The following is a 27,197-nucleotide window of genomic DNA, read 5'->3' as shown; positions in this document are numbered from 1 at the left end:
AAAAATTACACAAACAGAAAAATGCATTAATCATACTAACACAAACACACATGCAATGAAGCTCATGAAGATCAAACAGTATTTTAAGCATGCGTTTCTGTTAACATCATCTTGTCCGGTTCACTTAGTAGGTTAAGAAGTGATACATAGACTAGTGAACTAGTATTATTTTTGGGGAAGGATGATTGAATCATTACAGGGGTGAACAGAATGATGAGTGGAGACTAATAGATTATTGAGTTTCTTGTTTCTGATGTGTGGGGGAGGTCTTATCATGACACACATCTGGTTACATGGGAAGAAACTCATCATCTAACAGAATATTGCTGTTGTGTGAGGTGTTTTAAAGGGTTAATTTTCAATGAGAGATGATGGTATATTTTGATGTTCTAACAGTAACTGCAAGCAAAGGGAGCTTCAGTGAAGGTTCAGATTTTTCTCTCGTGCTTCATCACAGAGATTTGTCACAGTTTGCCTTGTGTGTTGTTCTACAACAACCTAAGATATCTTTAAATGTCCTCCAATTTCCCAAAGTAAATAAGAAATATCCTTTGGGGGGGAAATACAGCACTGTTTCCTCACAAATGTAAACAGCCAGACTGGTTTGGCAAATTAAATTTAACTGCTACCAGAAATTGAGTTTAGCTTTTTTATGAAGGAGGCAGGTGTCCTGCTTCACTTTACTGTTTATGTATTTATCTATCATTTCACACCAGCAGTTGGAAGGAAGATTTCTCATACTCGCCATGAGGAGAGAAAAAAAACCCAGAAGTGAGGACTTACTCTTTAGGGGGTGCAGGTTTGAATCAATTTTTTAAATCATTGCACCATGTAAAGACCTAAAAAAAAAAGAAAAAAAAACAACTGTAAATGCACGTGTTATTTACAAAAAAACACACATCTGGGACTATTTTTGGGGACAAATAATACAGGTTATATACATGATTCAGTATCACGATGTGACAATTCTCAAATGCATGAAAGATATAAATGAAAAGCACTCAACACAGAAAAACTAATTAATGCAAGTGCCATTACACGAAGATGAAAACAATGTTTTGTATCCTGTTCATTCAATTAGTTAGTAATTAGTCATCAGTAAAAGGTGATAAATTATACTACTTTTCTGTAGCATAGATCTTGAGTAAGGTAGAAGTAAGACTACTTACTTAGTAAATAACCTAAAATATGTGTTTGGTATGAAGAACATATTTGAGAAAATATTTTTCATTTCATTTCAAGTTATAGACAGTGTCATCATTTCCACTGTGAATCACTCTACTTATTATTTTGCCATGCGATTAGTCGGGGATATAAAATCATAAAGTCTTCTGATTGAATATTTTTAAAAAACAAAGTATAAATACGAAGACCTCAAAAGCTCTAAAGGCTGGAATCAGCTAATATAGTTTGGCTTGTAGCTCAGGATCCATTCTCGAGTTAGAAACAATGCTGCATATTGACAGTTGTCACCGGTGTTATTAGATTTATTTTTAATATATCTCCAGTACAAAGAATTGTTCATTCATTGTACTGTGTGACTTAAGTAAACCCAATTCTCATTCAGAGCAGGTTTGAGATAATAAAAAAAACTATGAACCAAAAGTCCAATTGGTATGCTGCCCAGGTTTGCTGAGATTCTCACAACAGTAAATGTAGGAAGGAGAGGACAAGGGTCATCCAGGACCATTGGTCCTTGTTAATGTGACACATATAAGGCTATGTTTACATACCTATTGATCAGACTCATGACTTATTAGCGAATCTATTTAGTTCATGCATCCTATACATTTAGAAGTGTAACCAGTATGTAACAAAATATATAAACAATGGGCAAATCAGAAGATTTCAGGAACGACAGGAGCCCAGAGGATGGGTAACCACAATGAAAACACAACTGCAAATGATGAAGCAATAGTTCAACTGTATTTGAAATTTGTGCACTGTATTGCCTTTACAATAACAACCAAAATTGTGTGTGCGCGCACAGATACCCAAAATAAAAAAGAAAAGAATGTTAGACCCGGGTCTTTTAAAGTGTCAATAGGATCCAGATCAGGCCTGTTTGGTGATCTGGTGAGTTATTGGTGTGAGTTCAGTCCACGATCGATGTATGGTTTGCACTGTTTTGTCCTACCACAGTTCAGGCAACCAGACTTCAAGATTCAATTCCAAATGGGCTGTGGCTCGCCATCCATTGCAATGGAAAATTATTCCTCTTCTGCGGATTTCCACAAAGTCTGTAATCCAATGTTCTCCGAGGAGTCTCGGCTCCTTTCTCCAACTCAAAAAACCTGACCTAAGAGTGAGGTCAGAATTACTTCAAATGAACACGGTTCACACTTAACTAACACTTCTGTTTAAAGTATAAATCATGAACAAAATGTGTTTCAATTTCTAATGTTGTACAACTAATCAAATTCTAAACGTTTTCATTACATGGCAATGTAGCTATCACCAATCATTAAAGCAATTCACACTGCTCATTAAAAGCAGCAAACTCAATATACTCTGCTCACGGTCAAGTAACAACAGTGATGAATAAAAGTAACACAATAAAACATTTCAATACAACAGATAGACATACTGTTTTTTCCTTAACCTAACAACAGCTAATAAGTTCTCAACTAACGCTTAACAACGGGAGTGAGCGTTTAGCACACTCGCTAGCTACTTGCATAGTACCGTCACCATTAGCGTTTGTTTTTTGAAGCGAACAACATTAACATTTCAGGATGCCGATCAGCGGCTATAACAGTTTCGTTACTCACCAGTGCAAAGCACTTCGTATTCATAAAACTAGCTTCGGCTATCCAAATCTGGCGGCTAATCAAGCAGACACCAACAGCTTCGCTGTTTCAACAGCTACCACGTTTTCCCCCACAGGTACTGCTATGGCGCGTGTGGTCTAAGCAGCCTTAGCAGCGCAACCAAACATGAAAAACAAGGCGGGACAAACAATCCCATTGGTTGGACTGCATTTGTATCCAGGTCAAAAAATAACCTTTGAGAAACAAAATAAATAAATAAATAACACAAATAATGCAATTCCATACAAAATAATTTGGATTTTTTCTTTAGAGTCTCTCTCCAATCATGAGTGCTTTTAACTGAACAAAATAAAACACCTTTAATAATAATTACAATAAACAGTCTCTAATTCCATCTGTTTGCCACTGGGCTACACTCTCCCCTCCTAAATTCATGCAAGTCCCTTTGCATGGGAGATGGCTGTGACCTCACCACTTGAGAGAGTGGCTCCTGGTAAGTTCCAACCTCCTTACTCTCTTGCAAAGCATCAGTAAAAGCTAAGCTCAAGCCTTGGAATAAGGATTGCACAATAGATATCAGTGGATTACCCAACTGGGTGTACTGCAGTCTTTCTGGCGGACCTCTATTCCTCACTGAACGTCGAAGAGTGTCCGTTTTATCACCTTCCACGCTCTGTTGTGAATCTTCTTTGTTAAAGGCCTCAGGCTCACTGTCAGAGTCTTCTCTGCTTAGAAGAACATCTCCCTGAAAGGTGGATGTGTCTGCTAAGTCATTTCCACTTCCAGGTACATCAGCAGCTGAGCGTTTTTCACTCACGGTATCCAAGGCAGTATCCTCCAAAATGATTTCTGCATTTCCATGAGACAAGTCTTCTCTGACTACCGTATCATTAACAGCTAAGCAGTCTTCAGTTAAATTTATCTGTGCTGCCTCACCATCATCGGTGTCAGGGGATGATTTTGGAATCTCGTACAATGTGGTGAATCGAATGGTTTCTCTGGGACGCCTCTCACGAAACCAAACGGTATCCTCCTCTGTCTCAGAAGGTTCAGTCTCATCATACTGTTTAGCTGATTGCCGTGTTACAGGCTTGCGTGTGGAGTTTGTCATAACAGGCTTCTCCTTAGTGGGTGTGACAAAACCACAAGGGAGTAGGAGATCTCGATGGACAGTTCGCCAAGGAGCGTCTCTGTTCTCAGGTTTTATTGTGTAAACTGGGAGATCTCCCGCCTGCTTTACCACCACATAAACATCTGACTCCCACTTATCAGCAAGCTTATGTTTCCCTCTTAGGCGTACAGCACGCACTAAAACTCTGTCTCCTTCTTCCAATTTAGAAGCGGTTACACGCAAGTCAAATCTGGTCTTATTCTTGTCAGCAATTTTTGCTGCGTTTTGTGCCGCGATCCTGTAACTCTCTTCCAGACGTGACTTCAAACTTTGCACATATTGCGAATGTGACTTGTAGCCGTCGTCTCTGAGGGGAAGACCAAAAGCCAGGTCAATGGGCAATCTGGGTTTACGGCCATACATTAATTCATAAGGTGAGTACCCTGTAACGTCGTTCTTTGTACAATTGTACGCATGAACCAATGGTTTCACAAAGCTATGCCACTGTGATTTGTCCTTGTTTTCCAATGTGCCAAGCATGCTCAACAGCGTCCTATTAAAACGCTCTACAGGGTTTCCCCTAGGATGGTAGGGCGTAGTACGAATCTTGTGAACACCCAGGATGTTGCATAGTTCTTTGATGATGTGTGACTCAAAGTCAGGCCCTTGGTCACTATGCAAACGTTCAGGAATGCCGTAATGGACAATGAAATTATCCCACAGGCACTTGGCAACTGTTTGAGCTTTCTGATTGGGAGTTGGGACGGCAATGGCATACTTAGTAAAGTGGTCTGTAAGTACGAGGACGTCCTTAATATTGCTCCTATCAGGCTCAATGGACAAAAAGTCCATACAAACAAGCTCAAGAGGTCTGGTGGACTTTATGGTGACTAAAGGAGCAGCTTTTTCAGGAAGGGATTTTCTCAGAACACAGCGATCACAGGTTTTAACCTTTTTCTCAACATCTGCAGCCATCCTTGGCCAGTAAAACCTTGTTCTCACCAGGTCGAGAGTGCGTTCAATCCCTAAGTGGCCCATATCATCATGGAGGCTATGGAGGACTGTGTCTCGAAACTGCTCTGGAAGAACAAGTTGCCAGGTTACACAACCTCCATCTTGTCGTGTTCGGTACAGTATTTGATTGTGTAGCTCAAGGCGACTGAATTCCCTGATTAGTAAGGGAATATCGGGCAGTTGCTTTCTAACGGTGGGTGGAACCTTGTCCCCAGTCTCGAGTTGAGCTATAATTTCCCTCAAACACGGGTCAGCTCGTTGTTCTGCCCTTAGCTGCTCTACTGGCATATGGGGAATAACTGGTAACCCACCACACTGATCTTCATTCACAAACTCATCTGGTATAGCAGATACAGACATGGCCAAAGAGTCTACCAGGGTGAAAGCACAATCCATCTCTTTGTTTTCACTTGGGCTACAGCCAATGAGGTGCCTCTCACAGATAGCTGGGACCACGTCTGGGCCAAGAGTGACTCCTTGACCAGACAGATGTGTTTCAGTGAACCGCTGTATACGTTCCTGCTCTTTTTGTGAAACGGTGTCATTGAGCAGTTCTCCATGTGGTCGTCTTGAAAGACCGTCTGCATCAGAATTTAACTTTCCAGCTCTGTACTGAAGCTGGAAGTTAAACGTGGAGAGTGCTGCTAGCCAACGATAGCTCATTGCATCCAACTTGGCTGTAGACAGAACATATGTTAAGGGATTGCTGTCAGTTACAACCATGAATTGGCTACCATAGAGGTAATCAGAAAATTTTTCTGTAACTGCCCACTTTAGAGCTAAAAACTCTAGTTTGTGGGCAGGGTAGCGAGACTCACTCTTGGACAAACCTCGGCTAGCATATGCTATTACTCTCATCTGCCCCTCCTGCTCCTGATACAAAGCAGCACCCAACCCCATAGTGCTGGCATCCGTATGGAGAGTGTAGGGCAACTTGGGGTCAGCAAAACCCAAGATCGGAGCAGTAGTTAGCTTTTCAATGATCGCTCGGAAAGCTTGTTCACACTCTGGAGTCCATCGCTCACCAAAGGGTTTTTTCGGATCATGATACTGAGGAGTGTTAGCTTTGGGCTTGGTACCTTTGCGAAGGGGTGGGTAACCTGAGGTCAGATTGGTGAGGGGCTTCACTAGGTTAGAATAGCTTTTAATGAAGCGTCTGTAATACCCTGCAAAACCAAGAAAAGACCTCAGTTCTTTCAGATCAGTAGGCACTGGCCAAGTTTGCAGAGCCTTCACTTTTTCAGGGTCAGTCTCCACCCCATTACGAGACACAACATGTCCCAAGTACCTCACTGATGTCTGAAAAAATTTACATTTCTCAGGGGATAATTTCAACCCGTACTCTTTCAGACGGTTGAGAACTTTGATCAGTCGGGTCTCATGTTCTTCCAGCGTTTTAGAGAAAACAATGATGTCATCAAGGAAGACAAGAACCTCCTTCAGGTTCATATCCCCCATGCATTTCTCCATGAGACGCTGAAATGTGCTTGGAGCGTTCGTAATGCCCTGCGGCATACGGTTAAACTCCCAAAATCCAATGGGACAAACGAAAGCTGTCTTCGGTTTGTCAGCCTCTTCAACCTCAATCTGGTAGTAACCAGATTTTAAGTCGAGGACAGAAAACCACTGGGAACCAGTCAGCGTGGAGAAAGTCTCCTCCAAGTTTGGGAGTGCATAAGCATCCTTCACTGTTTGCAGATTGAGCTTCCTGTAATCAACACAGAGACGCACATCCCCATTCTTCTTCCTCACCACCACTATGGGAGAAGAGAAGGGTGATGTGGACTCCCTGATCACACCTGCCTGTTGAAGTTCTAGCAAGTGCTTTCGGACAGCTTCCAGATCATTTGGGTGTATGGGGCGTGCCCTGTGCTTAAATGGAGTCTCATCAGATAGCTTGATTTGGTGTTTTACCTGATTAGTTCTCCCAAAGTCAATGTCATTTTGCGCGAAGACCTCCGGCATATTGGCAAGTTTTTGTGTTACTCTCTCTCTCCACTCAGCACTTATGGGTGAGTCCTCGAAGTTGAAGTTGAGGCCTAGCTTCTGCTTGGTGCTAGAATCTGGTGTCACCACACAATGCTCATGTGAGAGAACACGATGAAATGCACTGATTTCCCCAATCACACACTTCTGGGGAATAACAACATCATGATCCAGCTCATTAGTCATTACGACTGGCACTTTATATGGCGCTTTCTGGGGCAAGTCAATGAGGCAAGGTTTAACTAACACCCCACCTGGCAGTGCTGACAAGGAGGGATGTTCTAAGAGGACAGATTTCTCAGTGGTATGACTGTTTACATCAATGAACCCCTCTAACACTACGGTTTGTCCTGCTGGAACTAGCTGGGGGTCTTTTCCGAGCGAGGTGACCAGACCAAGGCGGTTATCCTTGCACTGCCTGTGTCGCAGCCCCAAAATCTTTAGCACTGCTTTGTAACCATATTGTGATGGTTCATACTCTTCAGGACAGGTATCACGATGGAGTTCGTAAAGTAGATCTAGTGTGTTAGTACCTATCAAAACTAGTGGCTGGGGGACTGTACGAACATCTGGAACCACCAATGCTAGTGTGGGGACTTCAACCTCAGCACCTAAAAACTCTTTGGGGAATACAAAATTAATCTCAATGTAGCCTAGATAAGGCACAGATTGGCCATTGGCTCCTTCAACCTCCAAAAGCTCAAAGAGAGGCCGGATCTCATGTTGTGACAGGTTCTGATTGTAAAACGACTGGGGAACAGTGGTGACTTGAGAGCCTGTATCCATTAAGCAGCTAACACAATTGCCCTCTATTTGAACCTGTGCTGTAGTTTTCGCCCCTATTAAACCTTTGGGTAATTTGAAATTACCACGCTCAGCATTCAATGTTAACATGGCACCCTTCTTAGTGGTCACTTTAGGCTTCTTATCAGCGGGACGTGTTTGACCCGTTGCAGTCCCCATCTGTCCCACGACAGGGACTGAATTCAGTTTAACGAAGGTGTGTTTCGGTGTTGGCTTTCCCATAACTGCTGACGGATTCTCAGTTCCTTTCTTTTAGCAGCTACCAGGGCAGGATTTGGATCTGACTCACAGGTGGCCACAATATGACCATCCTCCCCACAACGGAAACAGTACCACGGTTTTGGCTTTACAGTTAAAGCGCTGTGTGGAGGGGGCCCTGGTTCAGTCTTTGCATGGTCAGGTTTTTTAGTTTCATCTTTCTGCATGTGTTCTTTCTTAGAAGCAGTGGGTTTTCTTTGTTTCATGAGTGCTGTCAATTGACTCTTCAAGTCAGCAACTTGCTTCTTTAACTTACTTAGGTCACTTGATTCAGATTCAGCTTGTGTTTCGCTTGTTTCCTGAACACTCTGTCTATGGGAGACAACCTTAGGTTTGGTAGTACCAAGGTGCCGTTTCATTCTACTAGTTTTTGTTTCTTGCCTATTTTCTGCAGTACGCAGCAGCAACAAAAGCTCAGCGAGTGATGGGGGTTGTCGATCCTTAAGTTCTAGCTGCAAGACAGCAAGCAAGTCATGATTCCAACAACCCCTGTAAAATTGTTTCAGGAGGTGTTTGTCGACCTCTTGTGGCTGTACACCTCCCCTGCGTACAGTACGGTTCAATGCCACCTGCAGGCGATGCAGGTAAGCTGAGGGTTTTTCTCCAGGATCTTGCAACGTGTTCATGAACCTCACCAACAATTCCTCCCCATCCTCAACTGTGCCAAAGGCAGATTCCAATAATTGCAGGTAGGTAGATGGTGGCGCTTCAGGTCCAAGATGTCGAACTACATCTGAAGCAGGAATGAGGAGGCTCTCGAGAATTTTATGAGTCTTCTCCAAGTCAGAAACAGAAGTGTCCTCCATCATTAAATCAACATGAGAGCGCCAAGTATCATAATCAGCTTCATTATATGGCCGGGGAATCTTCCCAGAAAAAGCTCTCAGTCTCAAGGTGGAATGGGTACGTGACATCTTATCATCACTCTTTACAATGTGTTCAACCACAATTCTCTGTACGTCTGGTGGGTTAAGCTCACCAGGATTTAGAGTCAGGGATCTCTTGGTTCCAGAGCTTAAAGTCGGTGTGCGATATTCATCATCAGCGTGGCCAAGCTTAGGACAGACTGAAATACCAGCTGATTCAATAAAAGTAGCAGGGGTCTGGCTGGGCCTGTCAGTATGATCAACTTCCTCTATTTCAACCTCAGTACTGAGTGCAACACTTTCTTCGGCGACACCCACAGACTTTTCAATTTTTGTCATCACCTCTCTCAGTACCTCTTCAAAATCTTTCCCACTTAGCTTGGCTATTCCTCGCAGTTCACTCAGGTAAGTATCTGTGACACTCCCCCCAACTCTCTGGGAATAAACATCTGTCAAAGCATGTACAGAAAATACTACATCAGGATTGGCAGCTGAGGGGTGGACATAGGGCAACAAGGGTCCTAATGTTTGCACTGCTACTCCTGAGTTATACTCCACTATCTGATCCTTGTTGAATTCAGATACTTGATCATCAATGGTGAGGACCCTACTAATAGAGCCGTACTGCTTTAAGAACTCAAAAATCTCTTCATCCTTTTCTGATCCTGTTACCCCACGCACTATGACAGCATTTGGGACCTTAATACCTAATTTTTCAACAAAATCCATCTTTTGGTGCGACAGACGGTCTTACCAAAAGCTCAATCACACAAAATATGCTTCACTATCGTCACCCATTAATTCAAGGCTCCTGGCTGGCTCGCCACTTTTACACTGTAACCAGTATGTAACAAAATATATAAACAATGGGCAAATCAGAAGATTTCAGGAACGACAGGAGCCCAGAGGATGGGTAACCACAATGAAAACACAACTGCAAATGATGAAGCAATAGTTCAACTGTATTTGAAATTTGTGCACTGTATTGCCTTTACAATAACAACCAAAATTGTGTGTGCGCGCACAGATACCCAAAATAAAAAAGAAAAGAATGTTAGACCCGGGTCTTTTAAAGTGTCAATAGGATCCAGATCAGGCCTGTTTGGTGATCTGGTGAGTTATTGGTGTGAGTTCAGTCCACGATCGATGTATGGTTTGCACTGTTTTGTCCTACCACAGTTCAGGCAACCAGACTTCAAGATTCAATTCCAAATGGGCTGTGGCTCGCCATCCATTGCAATGGAAAATTATTCCTCTTCTGCGGATTTCCACAAAGTCTGTAATCCAATGTTCTCCGAGGAGTCTCGGCTCCTTTCTCCAACTCAAAAAACCTGACCTAAGAGTGAGGTCAGAATTACTTCAAATGAACACGGTTCACACTTAACTAACACTTCTGTTTAAAGTATAAATCATGAACAAAATGTGTTTCAATTTCTAATGTTGTACAACTAATCAAATTCTAAACGTTTTCATTACATGGCAATGCCCATACGGTAAAAAAATACATTTTTCCTGGCCAAAATATATTTCAAATATATGGTAAATATATTTTGTATTTGTGATGCTCCAAAAAAATATATTTTTGAAATTGAAAATATATTTCTTTCAAACCAAAATACATTTCAAAACATATTTTAGGGTGAAGAAAATACATTTCCAACCTTACAGTAGAATGTATATCAAAGTATCCTTTATTTAAAATATATTTAGTGCAATAATGATGATAATGATAACAATACTAAAAGTAACATGTTTTATGCACATCTGCAAAAAACAGTTGGATTCAAACAAAACAGAGTCAAAGGTCTATCACGAATTAGGTTGTTTATTCATTTGCTTACAGTATTTCACATTACACAATATCTCACTATAATGTAGCGTTCATTGACTTTGAAATTATCTGTCAGTGATACAGTAAACAAGATACAACAACTGCTATGTACACTTTAGTTTTTGACAATATATACAATTTAGTACTTAAAGGAACACACTCCACTGTTTTGGAAATAGGCTCATTCTCCATCTCCCTCAGAGTTAAAAATGCAGCGTCTTCTTTCTAGATCCGTACGTTAATAGGGCTCTGGAGCGTGATCTTACGGGATGGGGCGTAGCCAGGATTTTTGGTCAAGGCGCCATATTAGCAGGCCAAACAAATGCTTGCTGTGTGGTCGGTTGTAATGTTAGATTGCACTACCGACAAAGGAATAAGCTTGAAAACAGGCTCTCTTTTCATTGTTTCCTCACCTGGAAACATCATGAGGGAGCTTATGTGTTGGATGTTACCAAAAGAAGGCGTCTAGCCTGGATAGCAGCTGCGAGACGAGCTGATATTCAGTTCTCTACCAGCCACAGATATCTGTTGGTGTGCTCCAGTATTTTCATTCAGGTAAGTTCTAAATAAGTTCATATTATTATTTATAGCCTGTTAATTTTATTTTCAATAGCACAAACTTAGAACAAACATGCAGAACTACCTTCTATTTATAGAGTTGCTAATTATTTGGCATTATTGCAACAAACCAGCCTATGAAATGAATGAAACAAATCCTGACTGGGTTCCAACACTACACATGGGGCACTACGAAATCCCTGCTTCAAACTACATGCTACATACCACCATGCCAATCAGATTACTTCTTCCATGTGAGGGTAAAAAGGTGACCTTCCTGGATAAGATGGCAAAGGTTTGCTGCGTTTTGGTGAACATGTGCCCCAGTGTGGTAGTAAAACCAGGGAAAAATGCTCTTGTTAAATACTTTTAAGTCTTGTGCTGTTTATGTAGTGATAAGTTTTCAAAAGAGACAGTAAATTACAGAATGCTAGTAGTGGGTGATATTATACAAATGCTGTCATGATTTTATGTGAACATTTTGTCATTTGTAAACTATACATAACATTTTTTCTACATTGTAACTGATGTGATGTTCGACAAAGTGCTTTTAATTAAAAATAGGCAAACATTTCTTTTTCTTTATTCAACTTTTGAACAGTGGTATTTAGTAAGTACATATTCAGTAAATGCAAAGTATTTACATGGCCCCTAAATTAAAACATTATGGGTTATTCAGAACAGAACTATGCTTGGAAAAATATTGTCCCATCAGTTGATCCAACTCCTCCACAGTAGCAGGTGGAACTTTTCTTTTTTGAGGATGGCTTCTTTTACCTGTCACAACGAATGGTCTGTTTATGTTTTGATCAAGAACCTTTTTTTTGGGCAGCTGAAGAGGAGAAGTCTATCTTATGGCCAACCTCTGGCTGTATCTTGGTCATATTACCCAGCAAAACCCAGTATGCAGGTTCATCTGTAACAGTCCTTGTGCCACAGATCCTCACTGTTGCTTCTACATTAAACAGAAGAGCAGTGACATGGCTGCAAGTCTCCACGACTCTAGCCATACAGCTGCAGTGGGCGGCTTCAACCTTCCCTGTGATGCTCACAATGACCTGTGGCTGCAATGCTGCAATTCAGTCTTTAAGAGTGCAGGACCTAAAACACACACAGACAAAGTTCATTTAAAGACAAGAACTTTAATAAGCCAAGTCCGACACAAATGTGTTTTATTTACTTTCAAATCCATTTATCATAAATGTAACAAATAAAGTGTTTTTATGTATCCATCTATAGAACTCTGCATGTTATATTCTAAATCTGCATGTTTCTTTTTAGAAACCTATCAGCAAAAAATGAACCTAAAGTATGTAATGCAAGGATGTAATCACTTTCAAGAGGGAGAAAACATAAAGTTCGACTTTAAGTGACAACTATGGACACCTAATATGACAAGCAGATTCTGCAGGTCATTAATCAATGTATAAAACTAAAACAGAATGTATTTTTAGTGACACAGGACACAAACAAGGAAGCAAGATGTGTAATTAGGATTATTTATAATAAATATGAATTAATTAGGGCAATTTCTTTAACCATAAAGAATAACTAAATCCTTCAGGACAATGTCACATCAATGCACTGAACTCACTATGTTATCCCTCTAACAGAGCCTCTACATGTTCTCACTGTAATTTCCCCCTCACGAATGAATTTTTGCTAGCACTAATTTGAATGCTGGGGGGAATCAAACGCATTTTACTCGCAGTACTCAAGCTGACTTACCTTTGCTTGAATGACGGCGTACTCACAACGTGGAGGCTTAAAAATAGCCAAATCTTGTACCCAGTCCTTGGTGAATTGGATGTGCGCCTCCAGAGATTTATAATTGCGAAATTGGTGCGCCGTGTATGCTCTGACTCCACAGACAAGGTATGAAAGTAGATCATGCTAAGTCAATAGCGGTTTGGTCTTCAGGGTTTCTACTCCACGGCTATATTTCATACGGGTCCACATTTCAACAATCAAGTACCGTCTCTTTGCATCTGGACAGAATCTGTCTCTATACCGTCATTTTCTTTTGAGCTACGTTTCAGAATGGTTCGTAGCAATCTTGTTTTGATTCGTGACCTGCCAAGATGGTGCTGCGCTCCCACAATGCATTGCGACATTACGTCAACTCCAAAGCCCTTTGCGTGCAGGAGTGTATGCGCATGCGCATTGCCACGGTGGTTTAAAAAATAAAGATATAATGAAAAGTAATTAATAAAAATTAAATATTTAAACATTCCCACAAATGTGCAATGAACGTGCAAAAACTCTCTTTAGTAGTTGTTGCTGTTTCTTTCTTTCGTTCTTCTTTTTTTTTTTTTTTGAAAAATAACGACGTCTCTGAGGCGCGAAATCTGACAGCGAGAGGAACGGCCGGATACAGGAGACGGGAAGAAACAAGCCGATTATGTTCGCGTTAATTAAGTGGTTGGAAGATGTAAAATTCTCAATTCTGCCAACTGAACATATACGAGATTTTAATGAGGATGAATAATTAGCCGGCATGGAGGAAACGGACCTTTATTTCGTGGAGTGGCGACAAGAAGCCAAGGCGGGTGGCCAGTCTAAGAAGCCTCCATCATCAAGCTAGCAGGTGCCTTTTCCCATATAATATTACTTTATTCTCGTGTATTTGGAACGGAAGCGTAGAGCTGCCACCCAGGCAAAAGAGAAATATAAGTATATCACGTTATAACGTGAAAAGTTTATCGTTCTAACAATATACTATCATGTTTGAACAACATGTTTGAACAACATTGTACGAAAAATGTACATAATTATCACGTCCGTACAATATTGTGCGAACGTGACAATTATGTATATTATAATAACGTGATATTATATTATACAAACATGAAAAGCATAATGTTAGAACAATAAACATTTCACGTCATAACGTGATACAGCTCTATTTTTCTTTTGCCTGGGTGGCAGCTCCACGCTTCCATAATTTGGTAATCAAAATATGTAACTTAATTAATTATATTGTGACGTACTTTTGCCTTTTCTTATTATTCTGCCTTCTCAATAACTATCAAAGCCTATTCACATTTAATTTGGCTTTCACAGAAATCCTACCTCTCCTTCTGGCTACAGAGTACTTACCAAGGTTAGAAACAAAGAACAGTTATGCTTTATTAATGTTCGCTAATTACAATGTTCCACATTTCCTTGCTTTTTAAGTCATTTTTAGGCTTTTTAGAGTTTTTGTTTTTTATTTTTTTAGCAGTAATGTTTCTGCCTATTTATTTCAGCCCATGAAATCGAATGCAGATCTTCCTAATGTGAGATTTACATAAATGTAAGTAATTTTGTTTGTCATTGTCATTAATGTTGTTGCTGTTGTTGTTTTTGTGCAGTTTGCAATCATATAAACCTAGCAAGCATCAGTCAGCACAGTGACTAACCTAAACAGATTCTTGCTTTATTCACATATATTATATGTAATTATATATACCTGCACATTGTACCTAGGGTTGCAGCCACTTGGCCCCACCCCATTGTTGTGACAGCCCTGATTGTACTTATACACTGCATCTGAACAGGGAACAGTCTGCCACATTAATGTATTTTTAAGTGACTTGTTTGTAATACATGAATTTGTTTTTTACAGATGTCAAAGTCTCAACCTCATGCTGCCCTCCCCCATCCTCCTAAAGTAAGTATTTGTTGTTGTAGTTTTTTATGCGGTGTCTGTGTCACATGCTAATCATAATTATTGAAATAACTGTTTTCTAACAGATTTTCCAAAACACTAGTTATGTTTGTTGTCATTCAGACCAATACTACTGCTTAGACATTGTTTAGTGGTCATGCATGTTTGACAAGCTCGTTATGATACCAAAACAGTAGGCCTATCACAATAATCGATATATCGACTTAACACACAATACATGTACATGACCTCAATAATTGTTGATGATGTAATTTATCCGCCATTATATTTACAAAAATAAAATATAATGATAACAAAACAATAACATTAAATAACATTGTTTTCTATTTGTTAGAAAATTTACTATTTATTCAAGTTTTTAAGGTATCTAATATTTTGATTCCTAATTTCAATGATCTAAATACTTTAAGAATTAGATGTTGGTTTGTCAATTGAAAGTGTGTAGATCTTGCATTATTATGGTGTTATATTATGATTATACATTCAAAGACATAAAATGGTCTTAAAATGACAATGACATAACTTGTCGCAATTGTTTATGGGGCAATATACCGACCAACAAAAAGTCGCTATCGTAACAGGCCTTCAAAACAGACGGTTTTATGATTGATAAATTCAAAAAATAAATACATTTAATTTCTCTGAGATTCTCTAATATTCAGTTACAGTTCACAACACAGTTACCCGTACATGCAGTATTATACTGTAAATATAAATCTCTGCATTTAGCATCCCACTAGAAGCGTCACAGTTACTGCCTCTTTTTTTTTATTTTTTTTTTTTACAAATACCTGTACTATCACTAACACATTTACTGTTTTACTTTTAGCCTGTGGATACAAATGCAGATTTCCTTAATGTAAGTTGTGCATTTTAATTACATCATGTTATTTTTATTATTATTTATTTATTTATTTTATTTTACATTCAAATATTTCAAGCTTCTTGGTTAAAGAAGCTTGATTGCTAGTAGGTAAAGAATAGTTCACCTATAATTCATATTCCCAATTAATTTCTCACCTCTGATTGAATGCCTTTGTTTGTTTTCCTTTTGACTATAACAAAACATTTTTGCTGGATATATATGGTGAATTTATATGCATAGATACAGTCGTAGTGCTTGACACATGCAAACAGCAGTAGATGTACTAAAAAGGAAATAATTACAATCATGATGTTGATTGCTGATGTCAGTATATATATTTTAGAGGAATGTTTTGTTTTTCACCCAAAATGAACTATATTGCTTCAGAAGAGATTTATTACCCTACCGGACTCTTATATATTGTTCTGTTTTTTGTTTGTTTTTGTTATTTTCAGGTTCAATGGTGCGTGTTCTTCTAATGGCCGCCTTCCCACTGGAGGTTTTGATCCACAGCAATTTAAAAGGTAATCAGCTTTGAAAGTCAGTTCAAATGGTTAGCTAATAGTACTTTAAAAAGCCTACAACTCTGTCACCAGTTTCTTTACCAAAAATTACCCATAAAAGTATCGCTCAATAGCATATATTGTAGTTCAAATGTTTAGTTGTACAAATATCAAATTTTTGGAAATCTAAAACTAGTCAAACACTCAAATGTTCATGCTTTTTATAGGAGGACAGAGCAAAACGGACATCGGCGCAGAGTGAAGAACTGCCCTTGATAAGGACACTATGACAGCCATATATAGTAAGTGAAGACTTTCTGTGTATCTAAAATTGCATACAGCACAAGTAACTTACTTTGCAACCATTAAAATAGGTTGTAAAGTAAGTTACCAATACAAATAGGTGATGATGCATTGTAGTGGTTGGTCTCAGACAAAGAAGGTCAACAGATTTATGAATGCTGGAAGGTAAGGAGAGACGACCAAAAGGGGTGTTAGCATTACTGTAATGTGAACTGGATAGACTTCCCATCTAGGAAAAAAAAGAGGTAAAATTATGCGTAAAATATATCTGTATTAATATCTGTATCTATATAAACAGAAATATCTGTTTGCTAAATGAAGCCAGCTAACATAAATCACATTTTTATTTTAACTCTGATAAAAGTAATAGAACTGTGACTTTTGTTTGTTACAGTGGCGGTAAGGAAGGGGTTTCCCAGCGTGTTCAGAAGGGCTTTGAGGATTGCCGTGAAAGCTGGGGGAACTGAGACTGCTGGAAAAGGAAAAGAAATTACATTTTAAGTATGCTGACTTATGTTCATACAATCACACACACATATACACATACACACACATATGTGTGTGTGTGTGTGTGTATATATATATATATATATATATATATATATATATATATATATATATATATATATATATATATATATACACACACACACACACACACACACACACATATATGTATATGTGTGTGTGTTTCTTTTAGAATGTTTAAGTATGTAATGAGAATAAACTTATAAAATGAATATTCCTTGCTTGATTGATATGCTATATGTATGTTTTAAACATCAAATAAAGATTTCTTTCAGATGTTACATGTGAATGTGTTTTCTTAGAAATATATGAAGGGTTAAATTTATATTTTTTTGAATGATTTTAAATAAATTTAAATTGTATTTTGAAATATATTTTATTAATATATTTCAAAATATACAAAAAATGGCCAAAAAATATATGTGCTAAAAAACATTTCAAAATACATAAACATATTTCAAAATGTATTTTAAAATACATTTTGAAATACATTTCAAAATATACAAAAAATGGCCAAAAAATATATGTGCTAAAATACATTTTAAATATATAAATATATTTTAAAATGTATTTTAGCACATATATTTTTTGGCCATTTTTTGTATATTTTTAAATATATTTCAAAATGTATTTTAAAATATATTTTTTTACCGTATGGGTGTAGCTATCACCAATCATTAAAGCAATTCACACTGCTCATTAAAAGCAGCAAACTCAATATACTCTGCTCACGGTCAAGTAACAACAGTGATGAATAAAAGTAACACAATAAAACATTTCAATACAACAGATAGACATACTGTTTTTTCCTTAACCTAACAACAGCTAATAAGTTCTCAACTAACGCTTAACAACGGGAGTGAGCGTTTAGCACACTCGCTAGCTACTTGCATAGTACCGTCACCATTAGCGTTTGTTTTTTGAAGCGAACAACATTAACATTTCAGGATGCCGATCAGCGGCTATAACAGTTTCGTTACTCACCAGTGCAAAGCACTTCGTATTCATAAAACTAGCTTCGGCTATCCAAATCTGGCGGCTAATCAAGCAGACACCAACAGCTTCGCTGTTTCAACAGCTACCACGTTTTCCCCCACAGGTACTGCTATGGCGCGTGTGGTCTAAGCAGCCTTAGCAGCGCAACCAAACATGAAAAACAAGGCGGGACAAACAATCCCATTGGTTGGACTGCATTTGTATCCAGGTCAAAAAATAACCTTTGAGAAACAAAATAAATAAATAAATAACACAAATAATGCAATTCCATACAAAATAATTTGGATTTTTTCTTTAGAGTCTCTCTCCAATCATGAGTGCTTTTAACTGAACAAAATAAAACACCTTTAATAATAATTACAATAAACAGTCTCTAATTCCATCTGTTTGCCACTGGGCTACAGAAGCACTGCATGGAACAAACAAAAGGAATGAAAATACCGGATATGTACAAACTCCAATGAATAATAAACTATTTTGCATAAAATCTTTGGCACAGTAAACACCGTCATCCCCTGAAGATTGTGTGACCTCCATAGTTCACCATCACCAACTAGGTGTCTGTCTGAATATGTTATGAAAATTTCCTGTATACATTTTGACAGACAGGAAACAAACAACAGCCCCTGGGAGAAACTTCCCATGTGAGTGCCTCGCTGTGCGGATACAGATGCAAAGACACGCAGACACCCACTGTCTCCCTCCCTCCTTCTGTCTCACACACACACACACACACACACACACACACACACACACCTAATCAAACATCAGTTCCCACGTGATTGTCTACAGCGGTGGTTTTACTCTTAATCAGAATCATTCTTTTATTTTAGTCGTCGTTTCTCTTTCTTTCTCCCACTCATTCTGCCACCCAGATGACTCCCCCACGTCCCTACTTCTTGTTGTTTAGTTTGCCTCTGCTAAGCTTTAGATACACAGCCCTCTGCTCTCTTTGATAATCATACACCGTGTCTTGCTCGCCTCCGGTTCCCCTCTAGCACTGGGTTGCTGCTTGGTTGCTGCCAGGTCCAGCCGGCTTGTGACAAAATGAATGACTGAGTGATCGGTTCATGTATAAGCATACTGCAGATGCCTTCTTCTCTAATAGAGTATAAAACTACCTACTAATGTCACTCTAATAAGAACTTACGTAAAATGAGGAACAACCACGTACTGTAGTTCCAACAGAAGCAGATGAGCAATGAGAGAGACAGCCAAATGATAAATATGTTAAAAAGCCTGAAATGATTAAAAATAATATTAATAGTAACAATAAAATCAGTCATACCTTTAACACGTGACACAACAAAGATTATGCTGCTGTCAAACGACATCATCCGTCCCCCAGATGCCTGGAGCTGCATCACTGAGGATATACGTAGTAGCAACTGCACAGACATGACCTTTAGTCCTGGAGAGCTACCGCTGAGTTAAGTACCCAGCACTCACTGATTCATTGTCTTGGGTCAAAACAATGCAATGTTGCTTTTTAAGATACTAGGTGAACTGGAGCCCGAGCACATGCAAGATAAAGCAACTCTGCCGCTGAGTCAATTTTGAGCAGTTCAAGTGAGGAAAGAGTGAGTGTGTAAATTCTGAGGAAGATGTTGGTAGACTAATGTTTTGGTTTACAAAGAGAACTGGAGGGAGCATTCTTCAGGTGGATCACGCAAGATGCCACACGCTGAGGTCGCTTATGCAGCTTTGCTACCTTTCAGAGACCTGAGAGCTAGGTTCAAACCATGACAAAATTTGCAGGAAAATGTATGCATAGCAAAGGAAGTGGAAACTACACACACTAGGGAAGCAATCAAATTCTTAAATATTTCATGAAGTCCAACTGCAGGGATTTAAGTATGAATCACAATCATGTTGGAATTGTCCAGCATGAGTAAACTTTTCACCTCTGCAAATTTAAATTGCCAAAATGAAGGAGTGTTTTCTTGGCTAAGTAAAGCTATATAAATGAAATCCCACATCTGTGCATCAGCCAGGGCCTGAAGACCAGCTGTAGAGCTGATCTGGAGGCTATGAAGCAGATGGGTTCCAGCCTGGTTTCAAGCTTTTTGGCATGCAAGAAAGGAGAGATTGGGTTCAGAAATAAATTGAAGCAATTAGGTCTGCAATGTTACATTAGAAAGGGGGGGGAAATCCAAACGTAAATATCTGCCGACAATAAATGATCAAAAGGAGCATTTAATTCAATACTTACTAGTTCTTCTGGGATCACAGATTTTCACTGTAATAGGGAGAAACAAAATATGTCTGGATGACGTCTGTAAACGGTAGCTGTGAAGTAACTGTTTCATCATTCCAATATATGGCTTCATTGACCCACTCCTTCTTTTGCAGCATCTGTTTATAATTGTGCGCATTCCCTGTGGGGATTCGTTCATGAGACTCTTCCTCCTTCATACAAAACTTTCAGCTATGCAAGCATGAGCTGTAACACTTACTGTGCTTAAAAATATGTGTCTTCTTAAAATGAAGCCTTTTTGCTTCAAAGAGCGATCAAAGCATGTTCAATATGTCAGAATGAATCGCTACAGAATGATGAAACTAGCTGCAAACAAACACAAAGCACATATGAGGCCATATTTTGCTTATAAAGCACATTATTCTAGTAAATTCAAATCCTGCAAAGCAGAGGGAGCCTACGGTTAGATTAAGTTGCCAAAGGCCCCCAATTATCAGGCTTGTGTGCCTCTGCAATGCACCACATCCATAAATGCAGCAGTCACCCTCTTCACTTTAGCCTTACAATGCTGTCGGTTCAAAGTCTATGAAAAACATTGGCGTATAAAAAATTTCAAGGACAATCAATAATCTAGTTGCCATACCTTTCTCAGACACAACAACACAGGAGGCTAAATTGGTCGACCGGGGAGTATGATGAACCATTTTCGAGCCCAATTGGACTTCACTGGTAATGGTTAGCTACCCTCCCCAGCAATATTAGATGTCATTCAGTGGGCTGCCGTGGGGACAGCAATTACCCTTGTGCTAATGTCTGCCTGCCCACTCCATCCCTGCTGCCCAGTGGCTCCATGATTTCTGTAGCTGGCTCTGGCTGGCCATTCTGTTTACAGTGGAGACCTCATCAGACACAGATCCTCCAGATTAGATCAGAACTCTGATCTGCACATCCGCTCAGGCTCAGCTTTGAGCTAATGGCCACAACTGGCAAGAGATCAGGTGGACGCAAACACACACAAGCACCTACATGAACAAATGCACACACATTACAAGGACATGCGACCGCATCATCGCAATTACGTCTGTTACAAGTCACATACAGACATGGACCCACAAATACAGTAGTGAGTATTTTCAAACAGTGGCCAATTCCCATCGGAGGGGTTCGACACATTGAATGTTTTTGACATATGTGCTTAAAAATTGACTTCAATCATTAATGAATTTACAGTTTAACGATGCTGCAAAATGGGTATCAAACAAACTGCAACACACATTTGCCAAAAATGTTGGTTTTAATTAGAAAGTGTTTTAATTATTTATTTGGCTACCAGAGAGCACAAATAAGTTTATTTTTATGAAGCGCTGTGAAGTCACCTGCACATACCCCGAGGGCTTGAGCAATTGGATGAATATATCGGCTATCAGCAATTGGCCGAGCTGCTAATTTAGTGGACTGCCACCTGGAGAATTCAATATGGTAAAAAACATAAATAACCTTGCAACGCACAATCGCTAAATGGAGCCACATGTTGAAACCTTCTGTATGTACACAAATTTTGATCATTCTCGTGACATAAGGCTGCGACGCGTTTTATAATCTCATGGCCAACAAATGTTTTAACTTGCAAGATTTCCCAAAGCCTGTGCTAGATAATCACCACCACATGTTGCAGGTTGTGGAAGCGTATAACTTAAAATGTGTTTGAAGCAATGCTTGTTGAAATATTAGATGCACTAAGATTGATAAAGCCTGCATTAGTAAGTAGGGGGTGGCAGATGAGAAAGTCACAGGTCAGTGAGGAGGCTCTGATTCATGTCCATTTTGGGAGTTTTGTGTTTCCTCCTTAATTTGTTTCCTTTCCACCCACTTTTTACTTTTACTTTGAGTGACTGCTTGGACTAGCTTTGGGCAGCAAAGCTAAATTGAGTTTAAGTATTCCCCTTTACACAAACCAAACCAAATTAAAGAACAATGTTTAGTCTGAGCATTTAAATGTAATTCTAAGGGTTCTTTTATATGTGTACAAACGTAATGAGTTGGGAGTCACACGAAAAGCTATACTTGTATATTTAATGTAAAGCAATATTTGATGTTGTGCGAATGAGAACAGCAGCGTCATTTACAGTAATAACATATCTTATCCCCATCTGGTCGTTCTTTTCAAGACTGCAACGCATCTTTCATATGATTGCATCATTCAGGTACCTCAATTGTATAATTTAGGTGGTTCTGTCTATGTCTATGCAAGATTGGATTTACACTAGTGGACTATATCAGTAGTCATTGGTTGTTGGACTTACTGTGGATAGTTAGACAGTCATAATAACCAGCCATCATCTTTTAATAACCAAAACACAAAGAACCTACAGAAATGTAATGTGTTTATGTAAATACACTTTACCTATATTTAAGTCATTCCAATATTTATAGTGATATATTGGCCTCTAATTAAGCACCTAAGCATAACAAAGAACAATGTTGTTTGCAAAGTTTACAGAAAGACCAAAGGATGCTTTCAGTGCAGTCAACTGATGTTCATTGTGTAACATGTAAGAAAACATTGCTTAGAGCGGGTGAACTTTGTATCACATGTGCAAAGGACATTGGGGAAATACGCTTGTATAGCTTCTCCTAATGAGACAAAAGCTTATGGGATAAATATGTCTTCCCCAGCCAGCACACTTGGACAACATAGCTTAGACATCTTAGGCACAACAAAAACAGCAGATGGGAGGGAGACAGAGGATAATTGCTCTGTTTCTTTAGAGACAACAGAATCAATTTTTATTCATACTCGCAGAGCATGAAGTTCACATATCCGCACATGTAAGCACAGAGACATCCGTGTGACTAAGGATATTAGCCCAGCTTCCCGGCTTCTTGTTACCCTGTTCTCGTGCTTCCTGTGTCAAGACTGAGACCCCAATTTCACCTGCAGTGAGCGGATGACTGAGAGCTGTCACCTTTGCTCAGCACTAACAGTGCATCCATCTGCTTTCAACACTTTATAGAAGGCTGTGTGTGGCTCTCTTGTGCCCACATGAAAGGAGAAAAGAAAGTGTGCCTTAGTTTGCTTTGTATTGGATGAATCTTCGTCAGGGAGGAAGGGGATTATTTCACAGCTAGAGGCCAGACCTCATTCATCTCCCTTGGACCTTTAGAAAGTTTCAGATATCAGGATACAGTCATAGAATTGCTTCTGTGGAGCAGGGAAATTATTTTACTGCTATTGTTAAATAATTGTCATCATTACCATTGCATTAATAATATAATCTGGAGTTTATATTGCATTCAGGGGTTGAACAGTGTGTGTCTTTCAGAAAGGCTAAAAGTAACAGGACAGGAAACAGGCTTGGAGAGTTTTGCAGAAGTGAAAGTTATTTTGAGCAGCAGGCTAAGACGAGGCTTTAACAATGTAACAGATAGCTTTAAGAAGGCCTTAAGCAGTTATGACTATTTTATACACAATGCATATCTGTGCTTATTTGAGTTGATGTTCAGGTTCATTAATGGTCTTAAGCTTCATCTAGTGAGAGTGTCTAGATGATCCATGCTGAGGGAAAACTAGAACATAGAAGGAATTGCAGTACATGCTTACACAACAGTTCATTTTAATATCTTTTATATGTTCATATTCTTGTATTAAGCTTTTAAGTAGAAGTTCTTGGTTAAAACATTTATTTAGTAGAAGACATACACATAGTCTCAGTGAGCCTCTGGTCTGGTGAAAGGTCAGAAGTGCAACAGGTGAATTGAGAAAGAGCATGTGAGGTCGTGACACACACACATGAGTTAAATTTATTTAGAGGAGAGATTAGTCATGTCTGGTTGTAACTGCAAAAGTGTCTCGGTAAAAGAGGAACCGTCCTTGTTGTCTCGGCAAGAAAGAGGAACAATTTACTTTAAGATAAGAACGGAAAGTACCAGCCATGAAAATAGAAGATGATCTTCTGGGTGAAAAGTCATTGTGGTGTTGATCTGATCTATGTATAAAATGTATCTGTGACGCATGAAGGGGCGTCAGTAAATCAAACCCTGATGCTATAAAATATCTGTTCATGCTTTGATTAAGTCGGAGATCACTTGCTGTCGGCGTACAGAGTATCTTCCCACACGTGTGTTCATTAAAATCATTGTTTGACCAAGACCTTCTGGACCATGGGTGGTTTGTACTCTCCCTCCTCAATTTTGAACCTTAACACTTCATATTTGGACTACGAGGTTTTGAAATTTGAATCAACTCAGTGCAAACATTTGCCTGCATTTGCCCATTATAATTTCTCAGTGGTATTATATATTTAATTTTGCATTCAGATTTTAACAATTAATTGTAATGGTTATAGAGAAGCTTCCAAATGCAGAGTCTGCAGCTGCAGAGCATGATGATGATGGCAAGTAGTGCACTATACCACGGGGAAGTCATACATGAGTAGGTGCCAGTAAGAGGAGGTATTTAAAGTGATGGATTCAGAGACACTAGCAGAGAAATGCTGGGTAAGATTGGTTTTCTTGTCTGATGCCTTGGGATTGAATAAAGCAGAGCACATTTATGTCTGCTGCAGTTTTATCTTAGAGGTTCCTTTATGTAGTAGAAGACCCTGAGCAGTGGCACGCAGTAATCCATAGCTTGATAAAGTAAAAGCCTAAATATGACTGGCTGTCGGAAATACCACAGGAATAACCAGAGTAACATCAGTCAGTAATTACTTTTAATCACAGCAAACGGTGGAGTGCTTTTAAAACTCCTTAAAACACATACAAAGCATTTAGTTATGGGGAAAATATGACTTTAAAGGTGCTTTTCGTGCAGCATTGAAGAATTCAAAAGATTTAGCTTTAGATGGTCTATGTAGCCTGCATCTTTTTTTAAAAAATGCACTTCTTTTGCAAGACAACAGATTTTGTCATTTTCAGTGGATGAATAATGTAGCTGGGTTTCAGTGTACCTATTGTGGTATTGAATTTGAATGTGCTACAGCTTGAATTTGCTTTTTTGACAGACTTTTTGTCCACATGTTACCACATTCCAAAATCCCATCCCATACATTGCTCAGTATGTATATTATTTTACTACTTTATTCATAATTAAATCAGCAGAAAACACTGATAACCAGTTATTAATTTCTGTGTAAATTACCAGTATATTTTTGGACCTTGCTAAAGAAGATTGCTGGTGTTGGATAATAGCTCTGCTATTTACCACTGGTATCTTGTAAAACTCATGGCCTCAAAACAGGAAGTACTGACTGTCATTGCGCCTGCATCAATCTTTTTATATACAGTCTTTGTTGTGGTTTGTCTGCAAGAAATTTCAGAAGGAGCCTGATTCTTTGGACCAAATTGCAATGATTAATAAACTCTGATATCATAAAATATCTATTTATCACATAGATAAAATAGTTCCTATATGAGCCAGACACTTATGTCAAAACAATATCATTATTATCATTAGCAGTATTAGTACTTTCCATGCTGCATTTAATCAAATTATTATCGTTTAAGTTAACTTAAAGTAATAAGAAATTATGCTATACTGTGCTCCAGCTTGCCTTAAATATCCTTAAATTTTAAAAGTAATTAAACTAAACATCTTGTGAATAAAGAGTTGAATGATGAGAGTACCCTTCACATACCTGCATATATAAACTCCTGTCTGCTTTTGATTTTGTCTCCATTTATCAGTCATTACCCACTTTTGAATTACTGAACTGTCTGAGAGAGTGTTTCTCCACTTCTTACAGCTGTGCATCAGCTAAATGATAGCTCAGTTTGCTTCATTTCCCCTGTTGCGTATATCTTTGAGCTGGGAACCACAGGTGCCCTTTCAAGTAATCCATTTTCTTGTCCCGTATTTGCATATATGCATAATTCATGACAAAATGGCATCCCTAGGAGAGGGTCCAATGAGAGAGCACTATTTTTAGTATCCACCTGGCATCAGCACCGCCCATCCTGATATCTCAGGTTCAATTACAAAGGTTGGGAGGAATAGCAGTCATGAAGGGTTGAGGTGTGCGGGCTGAGGATGGATATGTTAAACTCTTTCCCACTATTCTCTATGCTTTTTGTTCCCCAGAGTTGAAAGAACTTCTTCATAATGCAATCAGGCAAATGAAAATATTAACACGCTTTTGAACAAAGGATCACTCAGTCAGCGCGGCGGTGTGAGAATAAAGAAGGCCTTCATCATCCCAGTGCAACAAAGGAAAGGGAATGTGGCAGGGAGGGAAACATTTCTACTCCCCCACTCAACAAAGGGAAGAAAAAAAACAGAGAGATGAAAAGAAAATGTAGTATTTTTATATTTTGACACATCTGTCAGATTTTGGTCTGTGTGTTGGTCTGTCTGCGCCTGTTCTCCCTGACATTTCTGTTCTGTTCGAATCAATGGTGTTCAATTCAGCAGCCTTTATAGACGTGACGGGATAAATTTGTCAAATCAACAATAACAGTAAATATAATACAATCTTAGAGCTGATTCCTCACTTTCACTTGCTCACCAGAGTTTTCAGTTCACAGATTATATCGTTTAAATAAATATAGCAAACTCTACTCTAAGATAAGTGAACCTAACATAGCAGTGGATTTCTTTTCTTCCTTATCTCTGTCAATTATTGTTTCGCTTTCTATTATTGATCTGACATTTGAATGTACCTGCTTTTATCCATAAAAATGTGTGTCATTCTGTTTATGTGTAGTAATGTATTACAGTAGGAGGTTTTTTGGACATATATGTATACATATATATATATATATATATATATATATATATATGCAAGAGACCACTAGTACTTCAACTACATTTGCTTGTTTTATTCAGATAGCCTGACAATCATAAAAAAAGTATTTATGCCATAAAAGACAGCAGTATTTCTTTAAAAAAAAGTATTTTAATGTTCTGAAGTAAGATTTATCAGTTTAAGAAATATTCAG

General features: G+C 38.8%; 2 long non-coding RNA genes across 3 annotated transcripts; one reads left to right on the top strand and one right to left on the bottom strand.

Annotated features, from left to right (window-relative positions):
- Positions 1 to 1,904: 1,904 nt before the first annotated feature.
- LOC146676841 (uncharacterized) lies at positions 1,905 to 2,899 on the bottom strand. Its single transcript, XR_014912942.1, has 2 exons — positions 2,772 to 2,899; positions 1,905 to 2,299 (listed from the first exon to the last, which is right to left on the bottom strand). It is a non-coding gene; the product is annotated as an uncharacterized LOC146676841 (long non-coding RNA).
- Positions 2,900 to 13,515: 10,616 nt separating this feature from the next.
- LOC146676840 (uncharacterized) lies at positions 13,516 to 17,062 on the top strand. 2 transcript variants are annotated; one of them, XR_014912940.1, is made up of 8 exons: positions 13,516 to 13,786; positions 14,263 to 14,302; positions 14,448 to 14,494; positions 14,807 to 14,851; positions 15,699 to 15,728; positions 16,190 to 16,258; positions 16,465 to 16,539; positions 16,935 to 17,062. It is a non-coding gene; the product is annotated as an uncharacterized LOC146676840 (long non-coding RNA). The 2 variants fall into 2 exon arrangements; XR_014912939.1 differs by lacking the exon at positions 16,935 to 17,062 and having other exon boundaries at positions 16,465 to 16,805.
- The last annotated feature ends 10,135 nt before the right edge of the window (positions 17,063 to 27,197 follow it).

Source organism: Rhamphochromis longiceps, linkage group LG2 (genome assembly GCF_057381845.1).
Source record: "Rhamphochromis longiceps isolate RC_006_pf linkage group LG2, R_longiceps_female_GT1.1, whole genome shotgun sequence".
In the NCBI taxonomy this organism is placed as follows: Eukaryota; Metazoa; Chordata; class Actinopteri; order Cichliformes; family Cichlidae; genus Rhamphochromis; species Rhamphochromis longiceps.
This window is presented reverse-complemented; position numbering and strand designations above follow the sequence as displayed.